The sequence below is a fragment of the Galleria mellonella genome, unplaced genomic scaffold (genome assembly GCF_026898425.1).
Source record: "Galleria mellonella isolate WM207_F2 unplaced genomic scaffold, CSIRO_AGI_GalMel_v1 utg570, whole genome shotgun sequence".
NCBI classification, from domain to species: Eukaryota; Metazoa; Arthropoda; class Insecta; order Lepidoptera; family Pyralidae; genus Galleria; species Galleria mellonella.
This window is the reverse complement of record NW_026442120.1, coordinates 351,808-377,022: the sequence shown is the minus strand read 5'-3', so window position 1 is coordinate 377,022 and position 25,215 is coordinate 351,808. Positions and strand designations below refer to the sequence as shown.

General features: G+C 33.6%; 1 protein-coding gene across 3 annotated transcripts in view; it reads right to left on the bottom strand.

Annotated features, from left to right (window-relative positions):
- Positions 1 to 25,215, bottom strand: part of LOC113517858 (protein sidekick-1-like) — a 331,792-nt gene that overhangs the window by 225,921 nt on the left and 80,656 nt on the right. For 2 of the 3 annotated variants that reach the window (XM_052899423.1, XM_052899426.1), the window contains exon 2: positions 7,197 to 7,236. The exons of the other annotated variant lie outside the window; for it this stretch is intronic. The gene's annotated coding sequence lies outside the window, so the exon portion shown is untranslated. The remainder of the gene's footprint in view (positions 1 to 7,196; positions 7,237 to 25,215) is intronic. 3 annotated transcript variants of the gene reach the window in all.

Sequence of the window (25,215 nt, the reverse complement as noted above, 5' to 3'; positions counted from 1 at the left end):
TCATAGAAAATTTAATAAAACCCAGTCAACAGTGAGCTTAGAGAAATCTTTTATCTCATATGACAAATATATTGCAATGTTTTAAATTATTCTAGGATTTATTTAATTGAAGATTCGTTCTATATTGTAAATATTTTAATTTTGAATTTATATATTTGTAAATATTAGCAATGTCATGTGCATTAGTTAAATCTTTTTTTTATTTGTGAAAACCTGCTATTAGCTTTTTGTCATTACTGTTTCTTTATCATGAAATTTACTTGCTGTTGGTTTTCTTTAATAAAAAATAAAATAAACAAAGAATAAAATACCAAATACAATTAAAACAAGTTACTAATTTCTTTACTAATTTCAATATTTATAGAAAAATTATTTTGTTATATCCACATCTATTTTACAAATATTAGTTAAGCAATCAAGCGCCTATATATATATATATATATATATAAAAGATATGTAATTAATAATTTTATACCCTATGATGGTGAAACACTACACATCTACAACATTTAATTTACTGGGTACAGAGGAATAACACCTGAGTCCTCAGGAATGGCAACGCACGGGGGGTATCATGGGCGAAACAGTATACTCTGTTATGTACATGGTACTGCTCATGTCTATAGGCGACGGTTACCACTTTCCATCAGGTGGGCCGTCAGCTTGTTTGCCATACTAATTAGAATAAAAAAAAAATAAAACTCGTATTTCTCTTACAAAAAGAAACACGTGCTCTAAAAACATTGATTACAAAAATGTTTTAGTGAAAAATACTCAAATTGTGAACTGCCCTCTATTTTAATTAATAAAGAGTTAAGCTCGTCTTTGCACATTTAATTACCTATGTCATATTTTTTATGTACTATCAATGTATATAATTAAGTATAAAAATTAATAAATAAATATATTTCATTAAAAGAAACATAATATATAACAATAAATATGCCCCCACATATATAATTCGGGGTAATGTAAACATAAAGGCAAATTAACGTAACCCAAAAAAAAATCTTTACTTCAGGCGCTTGTGAAGGAAATATGTTTTTGCCATATATATGAAGATCAAAGAGAGATACGCTGACAATATAATATTGTAGTGGGAGCGGATTGTATATCCCTACCGCAGCGTAATCCTACGGTTTAATATTGTGTAGAAACCGATTCCTTTTCAGGTACAGTCGACGCCTATTCGTGACCCTTTGATTTAGAATCGAAAGACTCCATTAGAGTGCTTCGTATGGCTTCTAATTAAGGCCCTTTGATCAAGGAAGGGTTCGACTATTTGCACCAATATTGGCGGGTATCAACGGATTTTATACTTGATTACTTCACGGTTTTTCTTAATACCGATAGAAATGTAGATGGCGCTGGGCACGAACTAATTAAGTAAACTTTAATGTAGTTTAGAGATAATTTCTAATTTATTTATTTTTTAATCGTTTTATATCGTATTTAATTTTAAATTAAAAAGGTATATCTACCCGTAATAGAAGCGATTTATAATTTAGTTAGTAGATAAATAATTAATTTAATTCTAAACCACTTTCTAATAAACGTGGAAATTTTTAAAGACTGTATTTTTACGCGTGAAAATATTACGCAATATCAAAATTAATTCTGAACCAATTTTAATTATTATTACTACTATATATATACTTAAAGGAACTTATTTTGAAAATTAATTTTATATATATTAAAGTAGTGACACAAATATAAAACAAAACTTCCTCAAAAGGGGGGTAAAGAGGTTTCTTCAGGGTCGGCAACGCGCGCGTAATACCTCTGATATTGCAGATGTTCATAGGTTACGGTAACCACTTACCATCAGGTGGGCCGTATGCTTGTTTGCCACCTCAGTGGTATAAAAAAATATGCTCATGACTATAATCTCTTTTACTGTAGTCAGAAGCATTTGTCGACTCTTACCAATGTGGTGAACGAAGCATACGATATGCATAGATGTCTTTTTTGTGTGATGTTATCAGCCTTACTGTCCACTACTGTACATAGGCCTCTCCTTGGGGAGTTTGGTCAGTAATTACTATCCTTGGAGGGCGGATTTATTTATTTATTTATTCATTAGTACAAATATGTGTACATGGCGGACTTAATGCTAAAAGCATTCTCTCCCAGTCAACCATAGGGAAGTGTCAGAATACTCGAATGCGGTACTACTAATTATTGATATACATACATACTAAAATTACATATATAAACGAATAAATATATATATGAATAACAAATAAACTTACACATATATGATATATACTATATTATATACGAAATTGAGAATAATATAAAGAATTTACTGCTCGGGTTGACAACCGCCATTAGACTTTGGTGATATGTTAAGAGGGATGCTGCTGTCCATCCCTCCACCATTAAGCTCCCTTATTCGTCTCTTACAACATCCACTGTAAAGGTAGGGGTGGCCTATTCCAAGGCAGTATCACATGGCCAACCTTCTTACCTATTAGTAAAAAATTTGAAATTGATTTTCCCTCAAATTCTTTTTTATAATAGCTTATATATTATTAAAGTACTTATTTGATAAAACATTTCAAAGCCCATATTACACAATTGTAAACATATTCAAGGAAACAAATACAATACATGACACGTATTCTTTGTTTTCCAACAGGAAAACTTTTTATTATTATGACATAAAATTTCACAGCTCGATACAACAAGGTTTCGAGGAACGGAAATTCGATATTGCGTTTACACTACATCAAATTATGTTATTTGCAATCAAAACTCGAACGATTGTGTCAGGTAATAAAGTACAAAATTGAGTAATAAAACATGTAGCAAGCATGTTGCATGGGTCGAGTTCCATATAGCGCACAATAAATTTATTGTTACACGGAGACGGAATGTGTACGATTGGATTTTTACAGTCGAGGCTTTGTACTATTCTCATTATTTTCCATTATTCCTTGTTTTATTTGTTTAATACTGGCCGTTTTTCACGGCTTTGAATACGTATATTAAGTATTCTATGTGTTACTTCTTCTTCTTCGAACTTCGAAATGAGGAGATCCGCCAAAGAACTAAAACGACCGACATAACTCGAAGAATAAGCAAGCTGAAGTGGCAATGGGCTGGCCACAAAGCTTGATAACACTGGCAATAGAAATTAAATTTCGAATTATAAAAAATGAGTTCAAAAGAACTTGACCAAGGCTGTAAGACAAAAAAAAGAAAAACATAAGTTGCCGATCTTTGTATGACAAGATTCATACAAGGTTAATTTACAATGCCTAACAATTTTATTTTTAGAGTACATTAATGCATGTGTAGCTGATTGGATAAAGTGACAAATACCTATACAATCGACTAAAAAGTCGCTGATTGATAAACAAAAAAGAAACATTTATTTATTTATTTATACTTTATTGTACACAAATAAATTACATTCATATAATTTATTTTAAATAAAATTGTACAACAGTCGAGCTTAACTCTGTAAGAGTGCTCTTCGAGCAAACGTTAAGTAGAAAGGAGCATTAATTATCAGCGGACAGTGTGCGTACAATTAGAAGAGGAAACAGTGTATTTTCTATTAAGAAATAATAAATACGTTTATCTAAATACAAAGCAGCTTATGCTTTACCGATTTTTATGAAATTTTGTGTGCATATTGGGTAGGTCTGAGAATTGGCCTACATCTATTTTTCATACCCCTCAATTATAGGGGTGATCCACCCCTAATTTTTTTTTATTTTGTTAACAATTTTTATTTTATTATGATTTAGCATTGAAAAATACATACAGATTCAAATTTTCACGCTTTTACGATCAACCCCTGTTATTTGATCGCAATTTTATATGTCGCAATAGGGTTGCAAGATAACAATCGAATATAATAATTGTAGTACGATACATTTTCATGTATAATTCTAGAAGTCTAACGATTACTTTTTATAATAATACATACATATGAAATATCTACATATATACAATATGTGCATATACATACAATAGACGTAATAAGTTTATGAGGACAGAATATGCTCTTTGCGCGAATATGCAGTGGAAGAGAGTTCCATAGTCTAGCCGCATGAACCGTAAATGATCCACTATATCATGAGAAGGCATAAGGAGGGATTTTAAGAATAAGGGACTTACTCGACCTACTGGACATGCCAGTGGGAACAAGGAAAGTGAAACGTTCACAAAGATAAAAACAATATAAACCTTTCATCTAGCAGAAATTATCAATTTAGATCCTTAATAAATCGACTTTTTAATAGAATTATATTGCTTGTTTTGAACAGATACAGCTATACCCCGTAAACGCGGTTTCACAAGGATCGAGTGGGAGAGATCCCTTTTTAATAAGTCTCCGTGCGTAAGGGATTTGCCCGCACTTATTTATATTTCTTTCATGTTTATGTTTCACTTTTTGTATATTCATAAAGTTAAGAAGAGTCTTCGTAAGTTTGTTAGCTTTCAACAAAATATATCAGTTGTTAAGACATTTTTATATTTATATAGTGTAACTTTTAATAGTATACTTTTAATGTTTCTTCTTCGTATCATTGATTTTGATTAAATTAAAAGAGAATTAGTAACTATGTCATCGTTTTTGAATTTGTTCATTACACACAATTGAATGGATTGTAATATAAACTCAAAAACAAGTAAATCGATTTAATTTATGTACTGATTGAAATGTGCTAACCACAGCACACCATTCGTGTTTCAACCGTGAAGCAGTTGTGTTTGTATGGCTGTGTTTCGGTGTGTAGGGTGGGATATGGCGTAAAACTGGGTACAGAAGAATAACACCTGAGTCCTCAGGAATGGCAACGCATGGGGGGATATCATGGGCGAAACAGTATACTATGTTATGTCCATGGTACTGCTCATGTCTATAGGCGACGGTTACCACTTTCCATCAGGTGGGCCGTCAGCTTGTTTGCCATTCTAAGTTGTATAAAAAAAGCTTAGATATACGACTAGTTTTAAATATATAATATACATGTAACACCATATTTCAGAAAAATCTATTGAGCTGTAAAGCCGCGAAGAGTTAACAAACTGAAAAAAAAAACTAAGATATAAATTGACTACAAAATATTTCGTCATTTATCGATTCACTACAAGCTGTATCCTGTGACTTCTCGCTTCTCCTCGCTCGTACTCAAGTCGTGATAGTTCAATCTTCAATTAATCAAACAAACCTCAAATGCAGAAAGAATTTAATAGCACTTTTCTTGAGGCTTATTTCTTTGGTGTAGACACGAATTCAAAATTAACACATTCAAGCAAACAAACAAACAAACAAACCACCCTGCTATATTATAATAGAGTAGATTGAAGTCACTTTTTTAGCTAAATAAACTTGTTTAAAACAAATTGCTGCAGCTGGGTAAGAGCAAACAAAGCCATTCGGATTTATGGCGATCCGGATGATTGCGAGCTCGGGCACGTATATCGGTTTACTGCGCAACTCCTTGGCTCACCACTTTCCTTGTTGTGTACTCCCCATGTTATTCATAAGGTAAGACGATAAGAAAAAATGTCCAGGTAGAATTGAATTCGATAATAAAAGCAACTTTAGTGCGCTGACGGTTCGCGTCCAATTCGCGTCCTATTTGGTCAGGGCTTGCAAGTAACAAGCGTCAGTGAGACACACGTGTGAGTTTATACACTCTTTTTTTTAATTAGTGATAATGTAATGGTAACCCCACCGCTATCGGTATACACCGGCGGGGCACCAGTGAAGGATGATAGGTGAAGACGAAGCCGGTCAGTTAGCCCATCGTGATAAATTCAAGAAGATTGTTTAAGATGGTTTCCAAGGGAAACAGTGTGAAGGTCGATCTAATAGGGCATATTACTAGCAATAGGGCTGTCAAACTCCATTGCCAACTATCCCTCCCCCCCCCCTTGGTACACTCACACGTCAATGCGTTAATTAGTTGTTAAATATTAAATTTTGCGATAACGGTTCCTGACTATTTGCGATTTGAAGAGAACAAGGTGTACCCTTGTTTTTTTGGCGGTATTGCATTTACAAAAAAAATATACGCTTTTTTTTTTTTTTTTTACAACACAGGGGGCAAACGAGCATGCGGCTCACCTGATGGTAAGTGACTACCGCCGCCCATGATCACCCACAACACCAGCGGCATTGCAGGTGTGCTGCCGGCCTTTTAAAAAGGAATATACTCTTTTCTTGAAGGTTATGCTGTCGTATCGGTTCGGAAATACTGCTGCTGGAAGTTGATTCCAAAGAATGGTTGTGCGTGGAAGATAGTGCCTTGAAAAACGCACGGTGGAAGTCACGCCACTCGTCCAGATGATTGGGATGAAACTTTAGTTTGTGGCGGGTTGTACGGTGGTGAAAATCAGCAGCAGACTTTTTCTTAATCTATATCTATGGTACATATATTTTTTTAGTAAGACTTATCTATTTTAACTACTATATCCTGTTCACATACTTCAACACTTCAATATACGTTAATTTTATATATTTATGACGTTTTCATGTAAGCGATTTCTAAAAATAAATAATTTACTTTTTTTGCCGACTTCAAAAATATGGAGGTTCTCAATTCGGTTGGACTTTTTATGTTTATTATATTTTTTTACGGTTGAAGTTGATTTAATAAATAATTATATATATAAACGTATTATATATATATATATATATATATATATATATATATATATATATATATATATTAAAATTTTCATGGCATCTCTGATTAATTATGTATAAGTAAATAGGACGAATATCTACGCCCTTTGTATACATAAATTCTTGCATCGGCCATTTTCATTTCGTATTATCCGCACGGAAATTGCGGAACCCCTTAAATTCTCTCTCAAATATGATAAGCATTTATTATGAGATGTTTTAATAGCATAATATAGCCAAACATGAATACAAGATATGCTTGTTCATAAGCATTATAGTATAAAAAATTAAAATATTGTACAGATCCCACGAACACTCAGCTTATGGAATGAGCTCCCTGCCGAGGTTTTCCCAAGAGACTACAGCATGGGGTTCTTCAAAAGGGGGGTAAAGAGGTTTCTTCAGGGTCGGCAACGCGTAATACCTCTGGTATTGCAAGCGTTCATAGGCTACGGTAACCGCTTACCATCAGGTGGGCCGTATGCTTGTTTGCCACCTCAGTGGTATAAAAAAAAATCTATTTTTTATTAATACTAGTACTTACCTAAATGAAGATGACTGAGTGAGTACGGGAAATTCCTTATCTGTGAACAATGAAAACATACGAATTAAATATAGTTTACTGTAAAAAAAAAATACATTTATGACTTTTTTAAACCACTAAGGCAAACAAATAGCCCACCGCTATGCGGTTGTCATAGACTATGAACGTCTTTACCCATCGCCATCCCGCTGGCGGTGGGTCTCTTTCTGAAGATTTTCCCCTCGTTAAAAAAAAATACTATGAACGCCTGCAATACCAGAGCGCACACATTACGCGCGTGTTGTCGACCTGTAAAAACCTCTATTCCTTTTTCGAGTAGCCCCATGTTGTAGCCTCTTGGGGAAATCTTGACAGGGAACTCATTACATAACCTGAACGTTCGTGGAAGGACGCATCTGTGAAATCGCTTTGTATGCGACCATCCATGATGGGTGTAAACTCCCTTTCGAAGGCGGGCAGTATGAATAATTATTCAACTTTTTTTTTATACGACATAAAATGGTAAATAAACAATTGTCGTCCATATGATAATTTAAAACAGTGTGCCACAAAAGAGACCAACTTCAATTATGGCAAATCCAGTTATTTTAACTTAAAAATAGAACTAATAAAGAAATTTTGATAAATTTATCTAAAACTAATCTGTAATATATTCATTTAGATGAAAAAAGAACATTCCAAATCGATTTGTAACTGACGGTGTTTTTTTTGATGGGTGGAAATGGCATGGTAACCCCTCTTGCGCTAACGGAATACACTGGCGGAGCACCAGTGAAGGGTGATAGTTGAGAATGAAAACAGGCCAATTAGCCCATCCTGATGAATTCATCAGGAATTAACCATGATAGTTTCCAGGGAGAACCGCGAGGAGGTCGACCTGGTTGGGTATATTGTTAGCAATAGGATTCTCAGTCTCTATTACTAACAATCCCTTTCCCCCCTAACTGACTGTGTTATGAGGTAACAAACATAAATAATTCAATCAAATTCAGAACCAAATTTTTTTCAAATCGGTTAATAAAAAGAGATAACCGGGCCTAAATAAATGTAAATCATATAATACTCTATGACGTATAATATCTGTCGGATTTCACCCTAATTAAGAAACCTAAACCACTTCAACTAGTAATTCATTGTTATGTCCCATCCATCCTTCAAACTAAAACACAGACATGTAATTACAGCTGATTGGCAGTAGAAACACAATGTGATAAAGGTGCCTAAGCAAAGGGCTTTTGTACAAAGTATCCCTCACTAATTAGTGACTAGAACATGCGACTACCGAGAGGAAGCTGGGATTTATATAAACCTAGTGCCGGAGTACTTATATAGAGTGTAAGGGACACGTTGGCGAGAACTGTAACAGTGAATTCAGACCATTATTGTGAACTAAAACCAGTGGAAATTCTTTCTGGAAAATTTAAAAAATCTTTCCTTTTTTTTTATAAAAATCATGTATAAAAAAATAGTAATAATTTACAGTTAAATACTATGAAACACCTAAAAAACAGCAGTGTCATACACGTATTAAAATCTTACTGCGACACGCGGAATCAGCTGTGTAAGGTCAACGTCACAAGCGTACGAAAACTACCTACGAAGACGCACTATTCAGCGCGCCTTATAGATATCACGCATCGTGTGAACGTAAAATTTCAAATACATTGCGCGGCGACAAAACTAATATCGTTAATTATGTGGCTTTGGTGCATTTCCGATGGGCAAATATTCTGCCATCTGCTTCAAGCCATTCATCTGAATCAACTGTTTTTGTTTTGGCCAACCTATTCTTTCCACCCTGTATATACTGTTATGAATCAATAGCTAAATATGTTAGTTTTATTTTTAAAAATGTTAGTGGTTTAGATGTTTGACGCAGCCTTACTTTCCAATAGTCGCAAGTTCGATTTTCGTACAATTCATAAAATATTTTTTTACCCATTATTTCGTACGCGTGGATTACAAAAGTAAAAAAAAAAACAACAACAAAAGGGTCAAACGCGTCGACGTTCAATGTTCATTAAATATAAGAAGAAGTGTCTTTATTCGTAATTCGAAAGGTTCATACAGTTATTTAGCGAGTTTACATCATCAATCCCAGTGTGCCACATAATAAGGTTTCATTTCCAACTAACGCCACCGTCGTACGTTTAGTAAATTACACTGAAACAATTGTGATTCAATCGGGCCCCACGAGGACACATTTTGTGTTATGTCACGAGACGTATACAAATTACATAGAAAATTTTAACAACCGCACTCAGCTGTGAGGCAGCCGCGTCCGTTTGAGGATATCTTTTGTTGGAATTATTGAGTGAAAAGCGAAAAGGGAAAATCCAGTGGATCCTTACATACGGCGGCGTTATATAAATTTGAACCGGACCAACTTGATCTACCCCGTCGCGCGCACCCACAACAAAACACACACACGGCGGGGCACTGCAATACGTGGCGAGAGGTCAGCTTACTTGGTTATCGTTAGTTATAGTACAGTAAAGGATCGAACTGTCCAAGTCAAGTACGGTCCCTGACGGCTACCTTGCTATGATTGTTTGTAGTACACTGAAGAGTTGTTCAGATAATATGGAGGTACGGATTTGTACCCTTTGTGGATTGGCTATCTTCTGAGAATTCAAAGATACGCTCGAAACTTGTTCGACTCCTTTGTGAAATTAACTAGAAGTTTTAGATAGTTACAATTACAGGTCGTTGAAAATGATTAACTGGCGAATAAGTGTGACCCGAATTCGCAACAAACATGTTCTGATCAATAATTACTAATTCAGTAATTATATTTAATCTCTATTTGGTCTCCCAACAATTGTTACACTGATAAGATTTAATATTAAAATTACTGTCTATTTATACTTAGTGTACAATCATTTTAAAGGAAACACAGCATGCTAATTAACAAATAAACAATAATATGGTATAACAATCTCTTGAGGTATTTGACATTGGTATAGTTTTTTTAGATTTAATAAATGATTGGTTGGTTGGATGATAAGTAATGGTACCGAATCAATCATGTTATTCACAGGACATATTAGTTACTAACACCAAGTAATGTGAATCCGTGTTTATCACAAGCTCAACGCACTAGTATTTGGAATAGAGAAGGACCACTGTTTACGCCTGTTACGAGAGCAAAGTTGTAATTAAATAGTTGTCCAACAAAACAGGTATTAATATTAAAAATAAACTATGTATTAGTAAATTAAAGTTTGCCTTTTTAATTAATATTCGTACCCATTACCATTTTACCAGAGGGAGACTTTGTACATGAGTCGTTTGCTTGGATACCTCTGTCCTATTCGTGTTTCTAACGTGAAGCAGTTGTGTTTGCATGGCTGTGTTTCAGTTTTAAGGGTGGGATATGGCAGCGAATTTACAGGGTACAGAGGAATAACACCTTAGTCCTCAGGAATGGCAACACATGGAAAGTATCATGGGCGAACTACGTAGTATACTCTATTATGTCCATAGTACTGCTCATATCTATAGGTGACGGTTACCACTTTCCATCAAATGGATCTTGTTAGCCATTTAAAGCTACATACAATAATTGCATGAATTTATTACCAAATTATTTGTGAAATTCTAATAAATTTCGTGAACAATAGCATCGTAAATATTATCAATACAGAGATATACGTTCAGAAATTTTAAAATGTTGCTGCTAAGAAAAGGAAAATTAATTAAATGGTCGGATGTGCGGCGTTGGCCAGTGGTTAATAGAACAATGTAGCTATAACGCTGTTACATAAAAGTAAAGACGTACACGTATTAAAAACTGTGTATAAACACGTTCGAAAGGGAAATATTAAAGTTAATAAGCATCCTTTGACTCATTTTTAACATATTGTAATACTTTGCTCTTTTCTCATTGTACATAGAAAGTAAAATTTTGTATATACGCATGAATCTTTAGCTGTTTTTTTTAAAAACAGCGGTCTGAATAATCTTAACACTAGATTCAAGTACAAACTTGTTATTCCGGAGGATCGTTTAGAAAAATTTGAATAGATATTTTATGGGAATAGGCATTAAATAATATAAGATACCAAAGGATATTTTGGATCTACCTTTTAATTAGTTTAAAACACTGTTTTTAAAAACACTTATTGAACACACTAAACGAATACTTGAATAACAAATGTGCATGGTGTTAGTCGATCATGCACGGGCTTTCATTTTAGACATAGTACATTTAAATAATTACATATAATGTTAACAGAGATTTAAAAGAGTAACTGTTGAGTTTCTTGCGCGCTGTTCTCAACAGATAACAACTTTCCGAATCCTGTAGTAGTTTAAAAAAGAATGACTTAAAAGTGCTTGTAAAAAAGTTTATTTGTATACAGACATTTTGAATTTGAATTAAAGATCTGATGGAATATGGTAACTATCGCTTATAAACATGATCAGTATCCTAGAATATACTGAGATGCCCACGTTACTGCTTATATATTGTTATTTCTGAGGACTCTGACATTACATATGTCTCTGCGTTCTCTAATTTCTAGTGTAGTACTATATTATCTCCTTATATATTTATTTATTAAAAGGAACACCAACAGCATATTGCATTATAATACATATAACAAACATGAAATACAATACAATATTAATGCACATTAATTTTAAAGGTATATATTTATAGTTACAGGGAATGAATTGTTCTTGACTAAATGACTAAACCTATATCTGGAGTATAGTTATGTATGGATGTGAGACGTGGACGTTAACTCGGAAGGAAATGGATAAACTTAGAGCTTTTGAAATGTGGTCCTGCTTAGGGTTAAGGAAAAAAGACAAATTATTAGAACTATTGAGGACAGAAGGGGAGGACACTTGATACGACACGACGAACTTATGAACTTTATAATAGAAGGTAAGATAGAAGGAAGGAGAGGAAGAGGGAGACCGAGACGTAGTTACATCAGGCAGATCAAGGAAGGAGTTGGTGTCGTGTCGTATCAAGAGGTGAAGAGACTTGCTGAAAATCGTAGTGAGTGGCAAGAGCTTCGCCGACAAGAGCGCAGCTCTTAAATAGGATAGATAGAGAAATGATTATGGAATCAATATCTCTATAGATTGATTATAATGCTTGTTGCCTTTACTCCCTGGAATCAATGTTCCCATATACCTGTGAGCCTCTCTGCACTCACTAAGCAACTTCTAGCTGACCTTGACTGAGACTACAACTTGATTAAATAAGTCCTTTGGAAAATTGTTACCTATATAAATAATTTTATATAAAATGTAATCCTTTTGTATGTTTCTTTTCTACCTAATAGTGTTTTAATGGCTTAACAAATTATTATGAAATTTCGTATACATGTATTTACTATATGAAAGCGAAAATATATTTTTACTCTGAGTTACTCAGACAAAGTCGCGGGTAAAAGAGAAAAGGTTTAATTATTTGTTTGTAATGAATATACTCAAAAACTACTTAAGCAATTTTAAAAATTATTTCATCTATCGAAAGCTATATTATCAGCGAATAACATAAGCTGTATATTCTTTTTTAAAATTATATTTACCTGTGTAAAGTTGGACCGGATCGCTAGTATGAAATAAAAGCGGTAATTTCGTGACGTCACATTTCCATGTTCAAATTAATTTTCATTCAATCAACCTTAATGAAACGGCTATAAAAAGACCAACGAAAGTCTTATCGAGTAATCGATATTCGCGCAACTCGACACCTAAAATTAATTACACCAAAGAGTACAACAGTAATTCGAAGATATCCATAATAATAATGACCATTTCCAAGTTCTGATAAGTACTTGTACAAAAACATTACCGATTCTATGGAACACAAAAAGGGGTTCACAACAAAATGTTCGCTTATTAAAACTACAAAGACACCCCGCTTTGGCAATTTGAAATATTGACTTAAACTGAACTTTCCGATGGAGTTGGTTCTTTGGACAAGTTTATCAAAGCATCTGCTCCCGATTCCAGTAAATTACAACAGTCAAATTGGCGTGGAATATTGAGGTTAAATACAAGCAAAAAGCGACCTCCCCAGTCACAACAGTTCAAAGTCAAGAAACTTTATTTCTAAAAATGTCTTATTATATGCATTGTCTTTAGAATAAGCATGGAAATTGCAAACAACTATGGAAAAACCTTTATCAAGAGAGTGTTTGTACAAATGTTGACATTTTTGGTATTTCATTAAATGAAGGGTGGGATATGGCGTGAATTTACAGGGTACAGAGGAATAACATCTGAGTCCTCAGGAATGGCAACGCACGGGGGTATCATGGGCGAAACAGTATACTCTGTTATGTCCATGGTACTGCTCATGTCTATAGGCGACGGTTACCACTTTCCATCAGGTGGGCCGTCAGCTTGTTTGCCATTCTAAGTTGTATAAAAAAAAAAAAAAAAAAAACTGGCGCGGCGTAACTCATGTAAACTTCATTTCTCTTGTATCCGTAAAAATATCCAAATATATAAATTAATGATGTTTCAAATATATAAATATATAAAAAGATGTTTATGAATTATACTGTTTAATTTTTGTAGCAATGTAATAATATAATATTATATATATATTTCAAATTTTTAGTTTACATGACTTCATGATGATACACTAATTGTAAGTTAAATTAACGCAAGTAAAGCCGCAAATAATCAATAGTAGTAAAAAAGAAAAATAAAGAATAATCATGAAACAGGACCACTCCCCACTAGATGGAGTGATAACTTCAAATGCATTGCAGGGAGTCAGTGGATGCAGGTGGCTCGGGACCGTTCCTTATGGCAGTCTATGGGGGAGGCCTGTGTCCAGCAGTGGACAGATAATGGCTGAAATGATGATGTTATACGATTGAGAATATTATAGACTTATAATGTAAAAAAAATTATAAAAGAAAACTTGTTCAGAAAGGACATGTTACGTGGATGTCATAAAAAAACTAAAACAGTTTATCGTGTAGATAACTAAAGGTCTCCGAGCTCCGTGGAGAGGCATAATGTATCTGTCAGTATATATGTAGCAGTCAAAACACTTAACCAGTCAAAAGTACTAGTGACTAGCAAAGTCAGTCAAAAGTACTCAAAACGTCAATAACACTTTTCACTAAAATAAGAGTTAAAAATACTTTTGCCCAATGGAACTGGTTAAAAGTACTTTTGACTAAGTGATACCGTCAAAACTGGTATTGACTGGTTGTATTTAATTAAGACTGTTCTAAAAACTTTAAAATAGCTGTAAAAAAATATTTAATTACAAAAAGTTATTATACACTACAGGAATTTTTCAATGAGAAAATTTAATTGTATTTATACCCATTTGTTTCAGTGTAATAATGTTTTATTTATGTTAATCGACGATACATATATATAATGTAAAAATTTATTTATATACTTTATGAAATATTGATTAATGTGATTGCTGTGCCCTTCCAGGGTTCATGTTGATTCTATACTTTTAATAGCTTAAGACCTATATCGTTACAACATGTAATAGCAATAAATGATTGAATTGAATTGAATTGAATATAATAAGTTTACTATTGTAATCTTATGGAGGAAACAATAAAGAGTATCAGTCAAAACTTCTCAAAAAGTCCTAAATATGTTTTCTTTGTATTGATTGTAATACCAACATTTTCGTAATAAACGATTTCACATTTAATAAATATCTTTTTTTTTCATCTAACATGTTAATAGTTTTTTTTTATACAACTTAGAATGGCAAACAAGCTGACGCCCCACCTGATAGAAAACGGTAACCGTCGCCTATAGACATGAGCAGTACCATGGACATAACAGAGTATACTGTTTCGCCCATGATACCCCCCATGCGTTGCCATTTCTGAGGACTCAGGTGTTATTCCTCTGCACCCAGTAAATTCACGCCATATCCCACCCTTCTAACTGAAACACAGCCATGCAAACACAACTGCTTCACGGTTGAAACACGAATGGGACATAGTGAGCACGAGCACACAAATAGTGCTTTTTACTGATGCTTTATTGCAATTAAAACTACTTTTGACGAAGAGCGTCATTCAAAAGTACTTTTAACCGCAAACTTGCAGTCAAAAGTACTGAAAACCAATAATTTTCTGTCAAAACCACTTTTGACCAACCTGTTCAGTCAAAAGTACTTTTGACTGATTTTGCTAGCCAATAATATTTTTGACTGGTTAAGTGTTTTGACTGCAACATATATAAGACGGTACATACAGTTGGGAGGCTGTACACGATACGCTGTTACAGCGATGTGTAACACCGCGTGTAATGGAGGTCGCTGATCGCTCTCCACAGTCGACTGCACACCGATCTTTGAAACTGGCGTCGCTGGGCTATTTAGTTGTGGTACAATGTGACATTTGTTCCCACACTGAATCCTTATTTAGCTATGGATCAGTATATAAAGTGCTAAGTTAGAATATAACCTACTTGTGTACCTAATTTCATTTAAATCCGTGATAAAGTAATAAACATCTGTCCATATATCCATCTAGGTTAAAATAATGGTTGTTGGAATGTAATTTTTATGATTATATTTTATGATTTATTTTAATATATTTGAAAGTTTTATATATATATATATATATATATATATATATATATATATATATATATATATATATATATATATATATATATATATATATATATATATATATATATATATACTTTCAATATATTGCACTAAAACATACAGTAACAACAATAAGTTAATAACAATGTTAGCAAAGGCGAACCAACCTAACACAGTGGCATAGGAAGTAGTGAATGGGCAGTAGTAGTGCTAAACAGAGGTTAAAATAAATATTTACATAAATTATAAATCATTATATATATACATTTGCCAAGCGTGATAACTACTGGCAAAACCCCCCCCCAAGGGGGAGGCTTATGCTCAGCAGTGGACAGTTAAAAGATGATATATAATAGTCACGTCTCCACTAATAGGTTTACGTTAGAATCAATTAAGTTGGATTACAGAATATTAATAAATAAATTGTAAAAAAAAATACAAGTGAAGGTGAAAACATGAAAAACTTGAAAATATTAAACCTATACTAAGACTAGACAGCACAATAAACAGGCTTATATTTCTCTGTTATAAAATATGCCTCGAATTTATTTGCACGTCTGAGAATACCTCCCAGATGCCATAGACCGATATAGGCTCAGACAAGCACCTAATTTTACAACATCCCGCCGCAAATTCGGGGGTTAATAAAGAATAAAATACACAAGTAAAAGTCAATTTGCAGACGCGCCTCAATGTTTGAACGCGTTCACGTTTTATTTAAAATTCACTGAAAAAAAAACCTCTTGCTCATACTCTTTCAATCGGCGACGGTAATGTGATTACGTGGGGAGAAATAAAACCAGCGACAAAGCGAATGCAACATAAAGGCCCCTTTCGCTAAGCTAAGCGATTAACGCCAACGCTCGTGCGCCTTCCATTTCCTCTCATGCTCTGTGTAAAATTTCATATATTTTGGCTTTTTTAATTTTATTATTTTATTTATGTTGTTTACTTTGGAACACGTTCAGCTGTTTAAGTGAATATGTTAGCGTTTATCTTTTGAAATGATTAAAATAAATTGTGTAAATTTTAAAATAATAATGCCATTTTAATGGTACATGTAAAATGTATTATTAAATAGCTCTTCTCGTGACTTTGTCCACGTAATCAGTGCCACTAGACAATTGACAAATTAATCTTCGATAGATATATTATCGCTGCTGAGTGCACGAGATAGAACAAGACAACTACTGTCTGACCTCAAATGCATTGCAGGGAGTCAATGGATGCAGGTGGTTCAGGATCGTTCCTTATAGCACTCTATGAGAGAGGCCTATGTTCAGCAGTGGACAGATAATGGCTGGAATGATGAATATTACAAATAAGAAAATGTGTTCGTTTGTGTTTTGGTTCTCGCCATTTTAAAAGCTCAATCAATTGTTACGAATTATAATTGTACACAGCACTGAGTACGTCATTCGTCCCATTCGTGTTTCAACCGTGAAGCAGTTGTGTTTGCATGGCTGTGTTTCGGTTTGAAGGCTCGGATACGGCGTGAATTTACAGGGTACAGAGGAATAACATCTGAGTTCTCAGGAATGGCAACGCATGGGGGGTATCATGGTCGAAACAGTATACTCTGTTATGTCCATGGTACTGCTCATGTCTATAAACGACTGTTACCACTTTCCATCAGGTGAGCCGTCAGCTTGTTTGTCATTCTAAGTTGTATAAAAAAATATCGAAATCGGCTTCATAGAAAAACTAATAAATTCAATTTGTTATGAAAATAGAACTAAGTCGAACATTCTCACACCAATGTGTGACCTGATCGTTTCGAGATTATTTAGTGTATTAATTCTAATGAAATGTAAGACACTGATACATCATATACTAGAATTTAGATTATAGAATTCATCTTACTCTAATTGTCATAAAAAAAGCCACTGAACACATGTAGATAGATAGATAGATAGATACTCTTTATTGTTTCCTCCAAAAGATTACAATAGTACACTTATTATAAATATAAACAATGACAAGAAATGATCACAATGAGACAACAATGGGCGACCTTATCGCTAAAAGCGATCTCTTCCACGCAACCTTTGGTTGAAGAGGAGTAATTATAAACAATTTGGTGGGAGGCACGATGAAAAACTCTGTTAGTTCTAAATATGGGAGATGTGGTACATGTAGTTAATCATTATTGACTACTGTAATGGTGAATAAAGATTATTTTTCTTGGCACCGGCTCTTTCTTACCGTTTCCTTTGACCGAAACGAAAAGAGAAAAAAGATAGCATTCATAATAATTTATTTTACATGTCACATGCATATTTCTCTTAGTTTTTGTCGTCGAAGGAAGCGGAGCGTGTGTTCCCTATACTTTGTGAATTAATTCATCGAGCCCTTAGTTACGGGGTGATTTTCCTTAAGAACATATTCATAAATAATGTCGACATTATTCCTTTCAATATAATACGATATAATTATTATGGAACACAGATTTGACAATATTAAATTTTATATTTTTTCTTAAACGAATGTTGATATATTTAAAGACGATATTAAATGACTTTGAAAAGGAAAATTCGCATTGATATATATATATATATATATATATATATATATATATATATATATATATATATATATATATATATATATATATATATATATATATATATATATATATATATATATATATATATATATATATTTGTATCTATCTTATGTAATGTATTTTTGACCGATTTCGATCATTCTTTTTTGCATTTTGTAGGTTTTACTCCTTTTTTACTACCCATAATAATTTTTGCCTCTAGACAAGGTGAAATGTGTAGCTCTGTTATCATTTAAGATCATTACCAGAAACCACATTTCGAGCAAATAAATTTAAAAACACATTGAATTAAAATATTTTTTTATTTCCTAGCAATTAGCAAAAAAATTTTAACACTTTTCGTCATATTAGAATTATAACAATAAATTTGTAAATCCACCAACCTTTTCAAATGTAAAATTATTAATAATTTAAACAGTATAACAAAATTATTTCAACATCGGTGTCTTAAAAGCAAAGTTCCTTATTAATGCAGTTGTAGACAGTCCAAGTGTAAACGATGCGCTTTATAAACAACAAGTTAACAAGTACATAAAGTGGCTTATCTATTGAACGTTCGGGCACTGCGTTACAGTCATTAGTGATATAGGTGTGGGTCGTGCTGAAAGTGCGGTGCCGATAAGCTACGCTGGCCCACACTGGCGAGTGTAGCGGGCAACACTCTTGCTCTTCATTATTATTATTCCAGCCGTTAACTGTCCACTGCTGGACATAAACTTATAAAAGGAGTTTTGCCAGTAGTTGCCACGCTTGGCAGACACGTTGGCAACTGCAGTTAGGTTTTAAAGATGTTTTAAAAGGGACGCTGCAGCCCATCCCTCGCACTCTCTTAGTCGCCTCTTACGACACCCACTCTTGCTGTGCAATAAATGAAATAGATTCTTGGTATTTTTTTTAATGTTAATAATACATTAGTTAATAAAAAAAATGTGATAAGTAAAATAAACATGTTCACGACTGTAATCCTTAATTAGGTAGTCAAAAGCATTTGTCGGCTGTTTTTTTTTTTTAATGGTTGATAATGAAATGGTAATCCCGCCTGCGCTAATGGTATACGCTGGTGGGGCACCAGTGAGAGATGATAAGTGAAATAGAATGAAATAGCAGGTCGGTTAGCCCATCGTGATGAATCCACCCGGAATTCAGCATAATGGTTTCCAGAGGGGACCACGTGGAGGGCGACCCGACAAGGTGCATTGCTAGTAATGGGACTAGTAGTCCACACCACTAACAATCCCTTCCCCCCATTTGTCGGCTGTTATGATTGTGCTAAATATAAAACACGAAATACCTAAATTTCCTCTACTTATCACTCAATACGACAGAGGGTGAACATAATGCCTTAACTTTTTTTTGTATGCAACTTAGAATGGCAAACAAGCTGACGACCCACCTGATGGAAAGTGGTAACCGTCGCCTATAGACATGAGCAGTACCGTGGATATAACAGAGTACACTGTTTCGGCCATGCGTTGCCATTCCTGAAGACTAAGGTGTTATTCCTCTGTACCCTGTAAATTCATTCCGATTGATAAGGTTTATTATCGATTTTTTTCGTACAAATAATATATATAAATGTACTTAGTGATCGAAAAATGGGCAGCAGTTCCTTTTTTAAAATGTCAATAAATAGGCTTTGTGACTGTAGTTGTCAACCAACAATAACTATTGACAAAGCCTCTCTTATGGGAAAGGCAGATTTCGCAAATTCAGCAGAGCACAAAGCGGCTGATACGGTAATGATTATATATACCACTTACCACCAGATGGGCCGTATGCTTGTTTGCCACCTCAGTGGTATAAAAAAATTTAACAATACGCTATATGTTCCGCTCCGCTTATCAATAAGCGTAATCCGAACGTGAATTTTCAGCCCCGATATCTAAAACCGAGTCGGGCAATTAGGATAGTTTGCGACTGTTCTATTGCCAAATGATCTGTGAGCGCCCGCTACCGCCGCGCTGGAAAATAATTATGTCTACATTATGTAACAACGATGAATGCCCTAATTAGGACGCCAACGAAAATCTATAATACCCATATGCTTCATTCCGTTCTGGGAAATCTAACTTTCATCTGATCACGCTCCAGTAAATACACTATGTAATACATATTGAAATTGCTCTGAATGAATTAATTAATGCTAAAATGTAATTGATAGTATGTATGTATGTATATGTATATAATGTGTAGGAATATATATTTATATTATTACATGTACCACATCTCCATATTTAGAACTAACAGAGTTTTTCATCGTGCCTCCCACCAAATTGTTTATAATTACTCCTCTCCATCCAAAGGTTGCCTGGAAGAGATCGCTTTTAGCGATAAGGTCGCCCATTGTTGTCTCATTGTGATTATTCCTTGTAATTGTTTATATATATAATAAGTTTACTATTGTAATCTTTTGGAGGAAACAATAAAGAGTATCTATCTATCTATTATGTACATGAATAATAATAATACTACGCACACCTAGTCATTGATGACATCGCCCTCTTACGGAGAAGTCTTTTCTCAGGCCAACAGTGGGATGTTAAACGTTTTTAAAAGTATGTAAGAGTAAATATAGCCACTACAGGGAAGTAAACTAGGCATTTCAATTAACAAACACTTAATTGCTAGGAAAAATACTTCTAATGTATATCACTTGTAATACATTTTTTTTAATAACTTAAATTTTTTCTGTTTATTCCTTTCTTTTACTTTTTAATTGTCCTTTTTTATCTGCTGTTCTAATTCATCTTTATTAAAATTATTGTATATATATATATATATATATATATATATATATATATATATATATATATTTGTATATAAGTATATGTACGTAAGTATGTAATATGTAATAACAATATTTATACATATTTTAGTAGTAAATGCATCTCCTACTTGTTTTTCTGCTTGCCTCACGGTTGACTGGTAGAGAACGCCATTAGGTGTTAAGTTCGCCATATATACACTTATATTATATAATTGCGCCTTGAAATTTAAATAAATAAATATATACATTATATATATATATATATATATATATTATTTATTTATATCATCAATATATAATATAACAAATAAAATACTCCTAAAGTTTAAACCTTACACATTTACAAAAACTTACAATATTTTAAAATCAATTTCGGAGTCGCTTTAAAATACAATAATTAAAAGCCCTTCAAAACTGATACAGATATAAACAAAAGCATAAATAACCAAAAAACAAGGTCAAATTGACATCCTCCTTTTTTCAAGTCGGCGTACAATAAGTATGGTCTATTTTGGGCCTTATTATAACGTAATAGGAGTCGTGTTCATCTACTTTTGTTACTAATCACGATAAATGACGACGTTCAGCCAAGATAAACGGCTGCTCACGCCTTCTTTATTGACTTTTAAAACTTCAGTGCTCTAACTTGACACTCGGAGAATAATGACTCGTTTTGTCTGCCTAAAGCACTTTTATTATTTTATACTTACACATTTATTTTAAAACGTAATAAAAACATTATTATAAATATAAATTTGTTTTTTCTTTTAATTAATGATAATGGAATAGTAACCCCGCCCGCGCTAACGGTATACACTGGCGGGGCACCAGTGATGGGTGATTGATGAAAATGAAAAGACAGGTCAGAGGTGGGCCATATGCTTGTTTGCCACCTCAGTGATATAAAAAAAAAGTTTGCTTTCCAGGAGGAACCGCGTGGAGTTCGACCTGATAGGGTTTATTCCTAGTAATGACGTTATTAAATCTGATTACTAACAATCCCTTTCCCCCCGGTACAATACATTATGGGTATCTATAAGTAGGTATCATTTAAACATTGTCTCGAGGCCAATCTAGCTCTAATGTAGAAATAAATCATTCCACGGGATTAGCCGATTATAAACGTCGGGATTGTATGCCGTATAAAATATAGCTAGAACGTTGTAGGCAAACTCCTAGTATTTATAATGTTTATTTATTTATTTATTTCAGGAAAACCAACAAAGCATACATTTATTTATCTACTAAAAAATACATGATAGAAAGGTTACGTTATAAAATGCTGCCTCATTCAAATTTCCGTGTCCACAAATTCTTTTTGTGATACTAGCTGACCCGACAATCGTTGTTCTGTCAAATGCGACAATTTTAATTTCACGAATTTGACAATTGAAACGCGCAAAATTAAAATAGTCATTTTTCTGAAAACATTCCAATTTTCTGCGCATTTCTCTTAATATTTCTCTCCGTCAGAACCTTCTACAAAGTATTAAAAATTATAATAATAAAAAAAGAAGAATGAAATCGGTTCAGTCGTTCCCAAGTTATGGCGTGGCCAAGGGAAATAGGGATTCATTTTTTGTATACATATATAGATATAATTCATAAATTGTATATAATAGTGTTATTTTCAACCGCCTTCAAGACAATTCGAAGCGACTTTATTTTTTGTGTGTACACGATCTCTTCACCAGCTGTGAACTAATTTTTTGTTACAGTCAACTTTGTTTAAAACTCATTTTTTAAGAAAAAAAATAAAAAAAATACAAATTTTGAAGATTGTTTACTGTGTGATGTACTAAAAAAAGATTTAAACATTGAGTGGTAAAAAAATGTCAATAAAATAATAAACCATCTTTATTTGTTACTAGCGGTTCGTACTGGCGTCGCACGGGTGAACAGTTTAACATTTTAAAAAGTGGCCATTAAGGCTGCACACGCGATGGAAGCTTATAAATGGAGTAACTTATCCCGTTTTCCCAACATTTCCCTTCGCTGCTCTGCTCCTATTAATCGTAGCGTGATGAAAAGTATACTATAACCTGCCCTAACTATTATATGAAGAATAATTGTACCAAGTTTCGTTAAAATCCGTCGAGTAGTTTTTGTTTCTATAACGAACATACAGACTGTCTGTCTGACAAAAAATTTACTGACTGCATCTTTGGCATCAGTATCGATCACTAATCACGCCCTGATAGTTATTTTTGAAATATATTTCATGTACAGAATTGACCTCTCTACAGATTTATTATAAGTATAGATAGATTAAAGTTACCATTTTATTCCGATAAGATATGTCGTGCCTCGTAATCAGTACATACAGAAAAAACTTGAAGTAAATATATATTTATTTCTCACACAAAATAGCAACACAATGAAACTGCTGCATTAATTTGAACACTCAATTTGATGAATTGTCTGAACTGACAGTTCAAAAACTCTACTACTTTCTATTATTATATGTATATTAACTTACTTTTTATTTTCTTCTTACAAGAATACAATGGTAATTGCGTTTAAAGCTAATTAACTGAATGAGAATCTTATGGTTAAAACTTAGACAGATATAGCCGTTAACTGTTCACTGCTGAACAAAAGCCTTCTCCATAAGGGGAGTTATGCCAGTAGTTGCCACGCTTGGCAGGCGGGTTGGCAACCGCAGTTAGGCTTTTGAAGATGTTTTAAGAGGACGTTTTAAAAGCGACACAACATTATTTTACCATCTCATAATCTACACGTACTAGAAAAACACAGTTTTATTTTTCAATATAATCATTCAAAAAACATCTTGTATCATAAAAATTTAAAGACTATGGCAATAACTGTGGTGACAGTTTAAAATTAAAAACATAATTTATATGAATATTTGTGCCTACTCGCTTTTCGTTATATATAAGGGATAGGTACTTTGCATGCTCGCAATTTTAGTGGTTATCCGTGGGCTGTGGACTGATTGTGTCCGATCTTTGTCGGTGCTGCCCTCTCGCGCCGATCGCCCTTTCTGTTTCGAACATCGTATGAGTAACCGCGACCGGCCGCTCTCCTATAAATTAATTAATGAAAAACATATTTCTGCTGTGTTTCGTGTCATCTTTCTGATCGTCAGAACACCGGATCCTGTAGAGAGCTGCTGGAATTGTTCGCAGGTGAGTATATATATATATATATATTCTATTTTTCAAATTACGAAAAGTGAGATAAAAACCAGCCGGCGACCCGGCTTAAATATCGAAAGAAATAATTGTGATTTTTATTAAGTTCGCTTCACCAAACTGTTACAGTTTTATTCTCCGAGCAGTACTAAAATACCGTCTATAATTTACACATAAACTAGACTATAACCAAAACAGCGAGTTGCAAGTATATACCTAGAAACTAATATTACTAAAATTAGCTCAGTTCAATTACTTTATATATTCAAGTACTGAATAATTTACTAGTTCAGTCTAAATTTCTGAATCGCTATGCCAATCAGTGGGTTACGTATTCATTATTACTGGAAACTAATAGGTATGCATGGAATGATGTATGGATGGTGGAATCCTAGGAACTGTGCCCTTGATTTTAATTTCAAGTCCGTACGTTCATGAATAGTATGGCTAATAGGTATTAACGATACGCTTTGGAATATACAAACAACGTAAATGCTCATAAAGTGGATTTTAGATAGTAAATATATAGTAAGTAGATAGAGCGAATGATACCAGAGGGAGACTTAGTACAAAAGTCGATTGCTTGGCTACCTCTGTCCATATTCGTGTTTCAACCGCGAAGCAGTTGTGTTTGCATGGCTGTGTTTCGGTTTGAACGGTGGGATATGGTGTGAATTTACTGGGTACAGAGGAATAACACCTGAGTCCTCAGGAATGGCAACGCATGGGGGGTATCATGGGCGAAACAGTATACTCTGTTATGTCCATGGTACTGCTCATGTCTATAGGCGACGGTTACCACTTTACATCAGGTGGGCCGTCAGCTTGTTTGCCATTCTAAGTTGTATAAAAAAAAAATATTTATACAGCGGAATATAATATTACTGATAAGAATTTATAATATCACTTTTAGATTATTTAAATAAGTTGTATAAAACAAATAAATTATTAATGAA